The 10,417-nt window shown below is 40.2% G+C and overlaps 1 protein-coding gene across 2 annotated transcripts in view; it reads right to left on the bottom strand.

The window, feature by feature from the left end:
- LOC122794659 (probable carboxypeptidase X1) overlaps window positions 1-10,417 on the bottom strand; it is a 1,175,708-nt gene that overhangs the window by 223,294 nt on the left and 941,997 nt on the right. The gene's annotated exons all lie outside the window — the stretch shown is intronic.

The following is a 10,417-nucleotide window of genomic DNA, read 5'->3' as shown; positions in this document are numbered from 1 at the left end:
CTAGAACCAGTATAGTTTGCACTTGTAGTGGTAGCAGCAACACTGAAGACATAAGCCATCTAGGGACATGAACAGAATATACTCCCTGGCAGAGGCATTGCACAGGTCAGAGAAGGAATAGCCAATAACTCCTCAGGAGCACCTTGGTTCTGAAGAACTGGTTTGATGACAAACACAGTGTGCTGAATGCAAGAACTGGAAACATGAGTAATGAGGGAGGGGGTACAAGTGAATAAGTGGCCATGTTCCACTTTCCTGTCTGAACTTCACACAATAAGTTCCACATGGGGGAGGTGGAAGAATTGAATAAGTGGCCATGTTCCACCTTGCTGTCTGAACTTCCCCACCCACAAGTTCCACATGGGGGAGGTGGCGGAATTGAATAAGTGGCCATGTTCCACCTTGCTGTCTGAACTTCCATACCTATATGTCCCACCTTGCGGGTAGGGCTTCCACATTCACAGGTTTAAGGACATTTAGCCAGAGGCACAAACATAAAACTCTTGTTCAGTGATATTTTCATGGCTTAATAAATGACGTCCGATGAAAACAATATTGATCAGTTTCCAGAAAGGTGACAGCAATCATATAATACAATAAGGGAACTTCCATGGAGGTAATAGCTTGAAATAAATTTTAATGATCAAGTGATACTTTAAAAATAATTCAAAGCTTTTCACGTCTACATTTCCCATATTGTTAAGACATGTGTCTCACTTTAACTTAATATCCAGCCAAACTGACAAGTATCATAATTGTTCTATGTCTGGGTACTTCCTGGAAGCAGCAGTAAGAGGGTGCTGCCTTTATAAAAGCAGGTAAATAATACTGATTACACGCAGGTAAATAATAATTACACACAGGTAAATAATAATTACACGCAGATAAATAATACTGATTACACGCAGGTAAATAATAACTGCGGTGGTGGTGCTGCGGTAGCGTTGTCGCCTCATAGCAAGACGTTGTCCTGTTTGATTCTCAGCTAGAGCGTCTTCTGTGTGGAGGCATACGTGAATGGGGCGTGCCTTCGTTGAAGGTTGTGCATCAGGGCTGGTAACCTGGTATGTAAAAATCCACTACCAATCATTAGTGGACCGGAGTTCTGCTGTGGCGACCCCTAACCGGGAAAAGCCGAAAGACACAGACAAATACTCAGGTAAATAATACTGATTACATACAGGTAAATAATACTGAATAACATTCAGGTAAGTAATACTGATTAAACACAGGTAAATAATACTGATGCAGGTAAATAATACTGATTACACGCAGGTAAATAATACAGGTAAATAATACTGATTACATGCAGGTAAATAATACTAATGCAGGTAAATAATACTGATTACATGCAGGTAAATAATACTGATGCAGGTAAATAATACTGATTACATGCAGGTAAATAATACTGATTATACACAGGTAAATAATACTGATGCAGGTAAACAATACTGATTACATGCAGGGAAATAATACTGATGCAGGGAAATAATACTGATTACACACAGGTAAATAATACTTATGCAGGTAAATAATACTGACTATACACAGGTAAATAATACTGATGCAGGTAAATAATACTAAATAACATTCAGGTAAATAATGCTGATTACACACAGGTAAATAATACTGATGCAGATAAATAATGCTGATTACACACAGGTAAATAATACTGTGCAGGTAACTAATACTGATTACACACAGGTAAATAATACTGATGCAGGTAAATAATACTGATTACACACAGGTAAATAATACTGATGCAGGTAATACTGATTACATGCAGGTAATAATACTGATGCAGGTAAATAATACTGATTACACGCAGGTAAATAATACCGATGCAGGTAAATAATACTGATTGCATGTAGGTAAATAATACTGATTATGTGCAGATAAATAATGCTGATTACACGCAGGTAAATAATACTGATTACACGCAAGTAAATAATACTGATTACATGCATGGAAATAATACTGATTCAGGTAAATAATACTGATTACACACAGGTAAATAATACTGATGCAGGTAATACTGATTACATGCAGGTAATAATACTGATGCAGGTAAATAATACTGATTACACGCAGGTAAATAATACCGATGCAGGTAAATAATACTGATTACACGCAGGTAAATAATACTGATTACATGCATGGAAATAATACTGATGCAGGTAAATAATACTGATTACACGCAGGTAAATAATACTGATGCAGGTAAATAATACTGATTACACAGAGGTAAATAATACTGATTACATGCAGGTAAATAATACTGATGACACGCAGGTAAATAATACTGATTACACACAGGTAAATAATACTGATTACATGCACATAAATAATGCTCATTACACACAGGTAAATGATACTGGTTACATGCAGGTAAATAATACCGATTACATGTAGGTAAATAACACTGATTACACTGCTTTGTATTCCAGATTTAGTGTGTGTTTCATGAAATGCACTTGCAGGTAAAGGCATTCTGCAGTTCATCTGCAGTATTATATGTTAATGTATTTATCTTTTGTTTGCTAGTTATGTGAACTAATCATTTATGGGAATTGGGGATAACTTATTTATTTATCTATCTATCTATCGATCTATCTATCTATTTATTTATCTATTTATTTATTTATTTATTTTGACTAGGAAGGTCTGACAGTTATGTTTATTTATTTTGACTAGGAAGGTCTGACAGTTATAAAACCTTTTATCAGAAGAGGCCTGGGGAGAAAAGCTTGGAGGTGCTCATATGAATAAACAAATTCTCTTTTGGCAGACAGAAGCAGTTAAAAGGGCACATGACCTAAGGGAAAAATATACCAGAAATGTTTATACTGGCATAACTCCAAACATTCGCTTCAAGTCAGGGGGGACCTCCTCGTAATATAATCAGTTTTGAGGCTGTTGCATCATATATGGGAAAAACGTTAATCCACAGATGAGACAAATTATACAAAATGTTTTGCTGTATTTAGTTTTACAAACTGCATTGAGAAACTATGCCACAATAACAGTAAAAACCATCATCCTGATTCAGTATTTAGGGGTTTTCATTCATGCTCATAATGTGCTTTTCATCAAAACATGGATTAATGAACCCATTCAGATGAGTGGACAAATGACATATTGCCATATGTTGTGAAAACAAGTCAATATTATTATTTTAGAGTGTACACAGCTCCTTAAGTGAGATGCAGGGAATTGCCCCATTAAGAAAATCCATATATTGTTGAAAGTGATTCACAGAGCCAACCCATAACCCATTCAAAGCCCTAAAGTCAAGGCGAGCTGCAATATATGTGTGTGCGTGTGTGTGTGTGTGTGTGTGTGTGTGTGTGTGTGTGTGTGTGTGTGTGTGTGTGTGTGTGTGTGTGTGTGTGTGTGTATATATATATATATATATATATATATATATATATGTATATATAAGGACAGTTTAGAGAGGCCAGCATATGAGAAACCCAGACCTTGTTGCTGTGGGACAGAAATCTTATCATCTTAGCTACTTCACTGTATATTTCCCCTGTGCAAATAACTGTAACATCTGCCAAAGGCAATAACTACTTGCATGGCAGTAATTTATGGTTCCTCGTCACAATTTCGAATTACTGAATGCTCGAAATTCAGTAACTCGAGACTGTAAAGTCGAAACTGCATAAGCGCGAATCTGCATAAGCGCAAATTCAAATATCTCGAATTCGCGCTTATGCATGTCAGCTACGGGACGGGAAGTGTGTGAGTTGGGATGTTTTATGGAAGTGAAGGTAAGTGAGTGTATGTGTGTGTGTTTTGTAAGTTGTGCGTGTGGGTTAGGGTTGGGAGGTGGGAGTATGAGTTTGAGTGTTGGATGTGTCTGGATATATGCAATGTGTTTGTGTGTGTGCGAGGCAGTTTAAAATGTCTGTGTGGTGGGGGTTTTTTTTGTGTGTATTAGTGCGATCTCGGAGTTAGAATATATAAGTAAGGGGGTGTGGGGGGTGCAGGGGGGCTTGCTCCCCTGTGTACATGTAGATTAGGGCTTGTAGTTTATGTTATGTGGGCTGCATGGTGTGCGTGTCGTGTAGGTCTTCTGTATGTTTGAGGTTTTTTGTTTTCATGCTTGTGGGTTTCGGGATTTTTGTTGGTTCGACTTTATAATTTCGAGTTACTGACTTTTGAGCATTCAGTAATTCGATGTTATGAATGGGAACTGTAATTTATATGTTAAAGAATAGCTTGAGTGTTGCCTCAGTTCAAAGGGGAAGGGGGGAAAAATGATAACAGGTCTTGTATTCTGAGGGCATTTGATGTCAAATTCAGACATATTCTATAGTCTGCACTAATGCCTTGCTGTGAACTTAATTCATGGAATTGATTTACCAAATTCTTTCCAGTGAACCACCTACAATTTCTGTACATGTATACTTCCTGTTTTTACTCTGAGTATCCCAGCCATCAAAGTGGAAGCAAAACCAAGGCAGGAAACTAGCAAGCATTTAGCCTGACCTGAACAGAAACAGAAGCACTGGAAACAGTTCTAATGGAACGAACAGTACTTACAGTGCATTTGGGGTACAAGGCTGTAGGTAGCATGGATTCATAGCAGATAGCAAGACCACATAAATCTAATCACTGTCTTCTGATGACCAATAATATGGTAAACAAGGCATGTAATGGTGACAAGTTGCACTATATACCTGCAATCTAAACACCCCAGAATAATAACATAAACAGGTTATGAACATAATGCAGTATTGCATCACAATCACAACATTAATTAATTAATTAACACACTGGAAAAGATCGCATTTAGCACAGAGGCTTAAGGCTCCAAAAAGTTAATGAGCTGCTGCCTGTAACCAAGGGTACAGGGTTTGAGTCCTCCCATCTTCATTTGTTAGCTGTGTGATACTAAGCAACTCACTTAACCAGACAGCACTTCCAGGTTGTCCCTGAAAGGGAACACGTGCCCAGTAAGTGTATACTAGGCTAACATCCTTTTAAACCTAGCCATGCATTGGTTCCTAAGTTCATAGGTTGTTACTAGGCTAACATCCTTTTAAACCTAGCCATGCATTAGTTCATAAATTCATAGGTTGTTACTAGGCTAACACCCTTTTTATATCAAGTCATGCATCAGTTCATAAGTTCATAGGTCGTTACTTGGCTAACATAGGTTCGTAGGTGTATACAAGGCTAATGGCCCTGGAGTCTTTACAAACCTAGCCATAGGATTACCCTGGCATCATGCTACCTGGCATTAGTTGCCAATGCTTCTGTCGAGTAGAGCCACTAGAGTGATCCCCGGGGTGAATTTTCTATTTCCCATCCATTCAGCAAGATTTCTCTTGAAGAGGGCCAGTGAGGTGCTCTGTTTGACATGTATGGGAAGTCTATTCCATGGCATGGGCAGTCTCTGGGTTATGAACCTGTCCCTTCAGCATGTTCTGTTAATTGTGGTAATGAGTTTGAGGTCTCTGGAGCATGTGGTATGGAGGGAGTGGGATTTCTTTAGATGTAGCATTTCTAACAGAGCTGGGTCAGACATGGCTTTGTAAGTCAAGCAGAGATCGCCTCTAAGTAGGTGATATGAGATAGAATAGCTGGAGTTTTTTGAGTCTATCCATATAGGACAAGTGTTTAAGGCCTAAGATCGTCTTTGTGAGGTACTTTTGTGGCCTCTCCAGTTGTTGCAGGTGCCTAGTGAGGTACATGTCAAATGGGACATTATACTCGATGATTGGCCTAATGAGGGAAGAGTAGAGAGATGATGACCTCTTTCTTCCTGGATGCAAAACCCTTCATAATGAGATGTGCCACATAGAAGGACTTTCTGACTACAGTGGTAGTGTGGTGGTCAAAAGAGAGATTGCTCTCAATCTGTCTTCCCAGAGGAAACCTAGCCATGCATTAGTTCATAAATTCATAGGTTGTTACTAGGCTAACATCCTTTATACATCAAGTCATGCATCAGTTCATAAGTTCATAGGTTGTTACTTGGCTAACATAGGTTCGTAGGTGTATACAAGGCTAATGGCCCTGGAGTCTTTACAAACCTAGCCATAGGATTACCCTGGCATCATGCAACCCGGCATTAGTTGCCAATGCTTCTGTCGAGTAGAGCCACTAGAGTGATCCCCGGGGTGAATTTTCTATTTCCCATCCATTCATCAAGATTTCTCTTGAAGAGGGCCAGTGAGGTGCTCTGTTTGACATGTATGGGAAGTCTATTACATGGCATGGGCAGTCTCTGGGTTATGAACCTGTCCCTTCAGCATGTTCTGTTGATTGTGGTAATGAGTTTGAGGTCTCTGGAGCATGTGGTATGGAGGGAGTGGGATTTCTTTAGATGTAGCATTTCTAACAGAGCTGGGTCAGACATGGCTTTGTAAGTCAAGCAGAGATCGCCTCTAAGTAGGTGATATGAGACAGAATAGCTGGAGTTTTTTGAGTCTGTCCATATAGGACAAGTGTTTAAGGCCCAAGATCGTCTTTGTGAGGTACTTTTGTGGCCTCTCCAGTTGTTGCAGGTGCCTAGTGAGGTACATGTCAAATGGGACATTATACTCGATGATTGGCCTAATGAGGGAAGAGTAGAGAGATGATGACCTCTTTCTTCCTGGATGCAAAACCCTTCATAATGAGATGTGCCACATAGAAGGACTTTCTGACTACAGTGGTAGTGTGGTGGTGAAAAGAGAGATTACTCTCAATCTGTGTTCCCAGAGGAAACCTAGCCATGCATTAGTTCATAAGTTCACAGGTTGTTACTAGGCTAACAGCCACTAGGTCACTTATAAGCCCAGACATGCACCACAAACCAATTGGGTCCCAAGTATTATGGGCATCTATGGGGAAGCATTTTAGTAGGGTGGAAACTAAAGATTGATGGGGGGATATTAGGATAATACTTTTCTTATTGACAACCTCTGTCCATAAGGGACATGGGGGGGGGGGCCAGACCAGGATTAAATTTAAGATTTCCCATCCAATTGTCAAGGTTTCCTTTGAATTGGGTCAGGGATGAAGTCTGTTTTACATGGATGAGGAGCCTATTCCATAGGGCAGGGATCCCTTTGGACACATATCTGCCTTTCCAGCATGTTCTGTTTATGCCACAATTGAAGTTCAGATCCCTGGATCTAGTGTTTCTGGAGCTGTTTGTTTTGCAGATGTGCAACAGATTGATTATGGCTGGGTCTGCAGAAGCTCTGTAAGCCATGAAAAGATCCCCTCTTAGTAGCTTGTAGGATACTGAATACAGAGACACAGCATTTAGATGATCAGTGTAGGACAGGGCATTCATGTCCTGAATTCTCCTGGTGAGAAACATTTGTGGGTGTCCCAACTGTTCCAGGTGTTTGCTTAGTTACATGCAAAAGGGGGCATTGTATTCAATGATAAATTTGATAAGGGGTAAATAGAGTGGAACTAGAACTTCCTTGGACTCAGATGTCATACCCTTACTTATAAGATAGGTGACATGGAATGATGTTCTTACTATCTCAGGTACATGTTGGTTAAAGGTCAGATTGTTGTCTACATATATTCCCAGATCCCTTACTACTGGGTCAACTCTTAGGCGTGTTTTATTGATGGAGTAATTAACTTGGGTTGACAGTTTCCCAAAGGACATTATGATGCATTGTTTGGCATTGAGCTTTAGGCCATGATTCTCGCACCAGTCATTTGCTTGTGTTAAACTCTCTTGCAAGGTATTAGATTGGTGTCTTGTGTGGATCTATAATAGCTCCCAATTTACAGTTATCTGTGAATTTGGGGAGTCAGAGGCCTTGAACATTATCCTTGATGTTAGAGAAGTAGATTCCAATCAGGAGTGGACCCTGCATGGAGCCCTTGAGTATTCCACTGGTGACCAGTCCCTTGGAAGAGGTAGTCTGACCAATCCTGACCTTGTGGGTCTTATCTGTGAGCCAGCTGGCAATCCAGTGGGCTATGTAGGGATTTATAGGTTCATAGATGTGTACTAAGCTAATGACCACTATGGCCTTTTTAAGCCTGGCTGTACATCCCAAATCTCTGACAAATTCTGGTCATTATACCTGGCTCAGAGAACTTGTCAACAATACCTGAGTGGGATATTGTATTGAATGCTATGGCTAGGTCAAGATATGCAGTTTGCATTGTTTTATCCTCATCCTTTGCCTTGGTGACCCTCTCAAGGAACGCTGACAGGTTATGTAGGCATGACCTTCCCTTATCATAGCCAAACTGGGATGGGTCTAGTGTCCGCATGTTGCCAGTGTCCTTGCTTATCATCTCCATGATAATTAATTCCATGGCTTTGCATGTTAGGCTTGTTAAACTGATAGGTTAGTAGTTCCCTTGGTCAGTTGATGGTCTGCCCTTGAGGAGAGGAATGTCTGTTGTGATCCTCCCCCATTCTATTGGAACACAGCCTGTTTCAAGTCTGTATTTAAGAGTACCTGATAAGTCATGTTGTAGACTGTTCAGGAGGCAGCTAGGGATGTTTTGGGACCCACGGAGGTGTGTTCTTGGCTTTAGCAAGGGCTACCAGCACCTGATCCCTGTTAATAGTTGGAGTAGTATGCCAGGGGGGGTTTACCTGGTGGAGCTGGAGAAGATTGGAGGTTGAGCTGAATTTATCAGCCAGTAGATTTGCTATGTCACTGCGATCTATGAAGCTGGTACAGTCCATCGCCAGTTCAGGTGATGTGTGTTACCTTTAAGTTTTTGGGCATAGCTGAAGAAGGCCTTGTGATTGACCTTAGCTTGTGAGGCTATCCTGACCTAGTATTTGGCCTTATTGAACTGCTTAGTTTCTTGTTTAGTTGTATAAGAGAGACATTGTCTTTGGGAAGTGCCCTTCCTGATTTTGGCCATGAGTTTTCTTCTTTTATTATATTCCCACTTCAGGTGATGATTCCACCAGTGGGGTTTGTTTTTAACGTTTATTTGTTTATTTTGTGTTTATTTCTGTTAGGCATGTCAGGTTCTATGCAGCCATTCATATGTTTGCATAGGAACTCTGAATAATTGTGCATTGGTAGCTGTGGTGTCAGGGTTAAGGGAGCCTCTGAATTTTGACAAACTGTCACATAACAGGATGTAGTTTGCCTTAGAATAGTTCCGAACTGTTGCTGGTTTAGCTGGATTTCCAGGCTGATTTTTACTTCAAAGCAGAGAGCTTTTTGATATGACCTCACTGGTGAGGTTATGACATGGTGGGGGGGCAGGGATGCAGTGCCCTCTTATGTGGAGGAGTACCAGATCTAGTATGTTTGATCCTGCAGTTGGAGCGTGCACTATCTGTTCCAGAGAGTCTTTGCTAATGAGGTCCAGGATACATTGTACCTGTGAGTTTGAGGTCATCTAAGTTTCTCAGTCTACAGAGGAGTAGTTACTCACCCATGAACAAGGGGTCTGTTTGGATGGTGAGCACCTCTAGTAGGTTTAGGTAAGGGTCCTGAGACTCTATGAGGCACAGATGATGACCTGTAGCTACCTGTGATATGGTGAGGAACTTTATCTTGATGACTTACATGTGGATGTACTCCATGGCATCATCCTGTTTAACCAACCTAGAGTTATGTTTGTTGATAATGAAGATTGAGACACCTCAGCCTTTTGCCCTCATCTGTGCAGTATTTGGCGTAAATATCTGGAAGGTTATGTAGCCTTGCAGTGTTGGAGTACTTTCTACAGCTTTAAACCAAGTCTTGGCCACTGCACAGATGTCTAGTGAGGATGGCTTGAAGGGAGCAGAATATTCCTTTATTTATTTGACATTTGCTAATCGCGTTGGTCCAACTTGGCCAGAGGCCCATTTTCAGTGGAGACTTGAGGAGAAAAGCTCCAGAGTATTTAAACAGTAAATAAAATTGACAGTAAAATATAGTGCTGTTATACATAGCAGTTAGAGAGAAAAAAAATTCATCAAGGAGGTAATACAAAAACAAAAACTGAACTGAGCAGCAACAAATGCAGTTACAAGGCAAAAATATAATTTACAGGAAGTGGCAACATAGACAATGCGAAGTAATGTATTTACAGCTGATTGTCTGGTAAGAACAGCAGTAGAGCTCCAATAAGTCGATGACCTCTGAGAGCATCTGAAAAATATCAGATAATATACAGATTAAATATATAACATAAATACATGCGTGCACTGTCATATTGTTTAACAGAAAGAAAAAGTAGTGGATAAAGAGATGATATATTATTGGTATAAAGAAACTACAGTAAAGATGGAGTTTGAATGGAGAAGTATCTGTGATGCCGATCATGGAGGAAGAGAAAAATGTTATGAGGTCAGGTTGGAAGGGTGGATGTGGAGGTAGGATCCTGGCAAGGACAGATCCTTGAGCTTAGTAGGAAGTATTTGAGGTGTTTCTAATGGTGTTTGGAAGTTTATTCCAGGCTAAAGACACATTATAGTTGCAGA

The sequence above is a fragment of the Protopterus annectens genome, chromosome 2.part1 (assembly GCF_019279795.1).
Source record: "Protopterus annectens isolate FY-2018-M chromosome 2.part1, PAN1.0, whole genome shotgun sequence".
In the NCBI taxonomy this organism is placed as follows: domain Eukaryota; kingdom Metazoa; phylum Chordata; order Ceratodontiformes; family Protopteridae; genus Protopterus; species Protopterus annectens.
The sequence above is the reverse complement of the archived record's forward strand: the minus strand, read 5'-3'. Positions and strand labels throughout refer to the sequence as shown.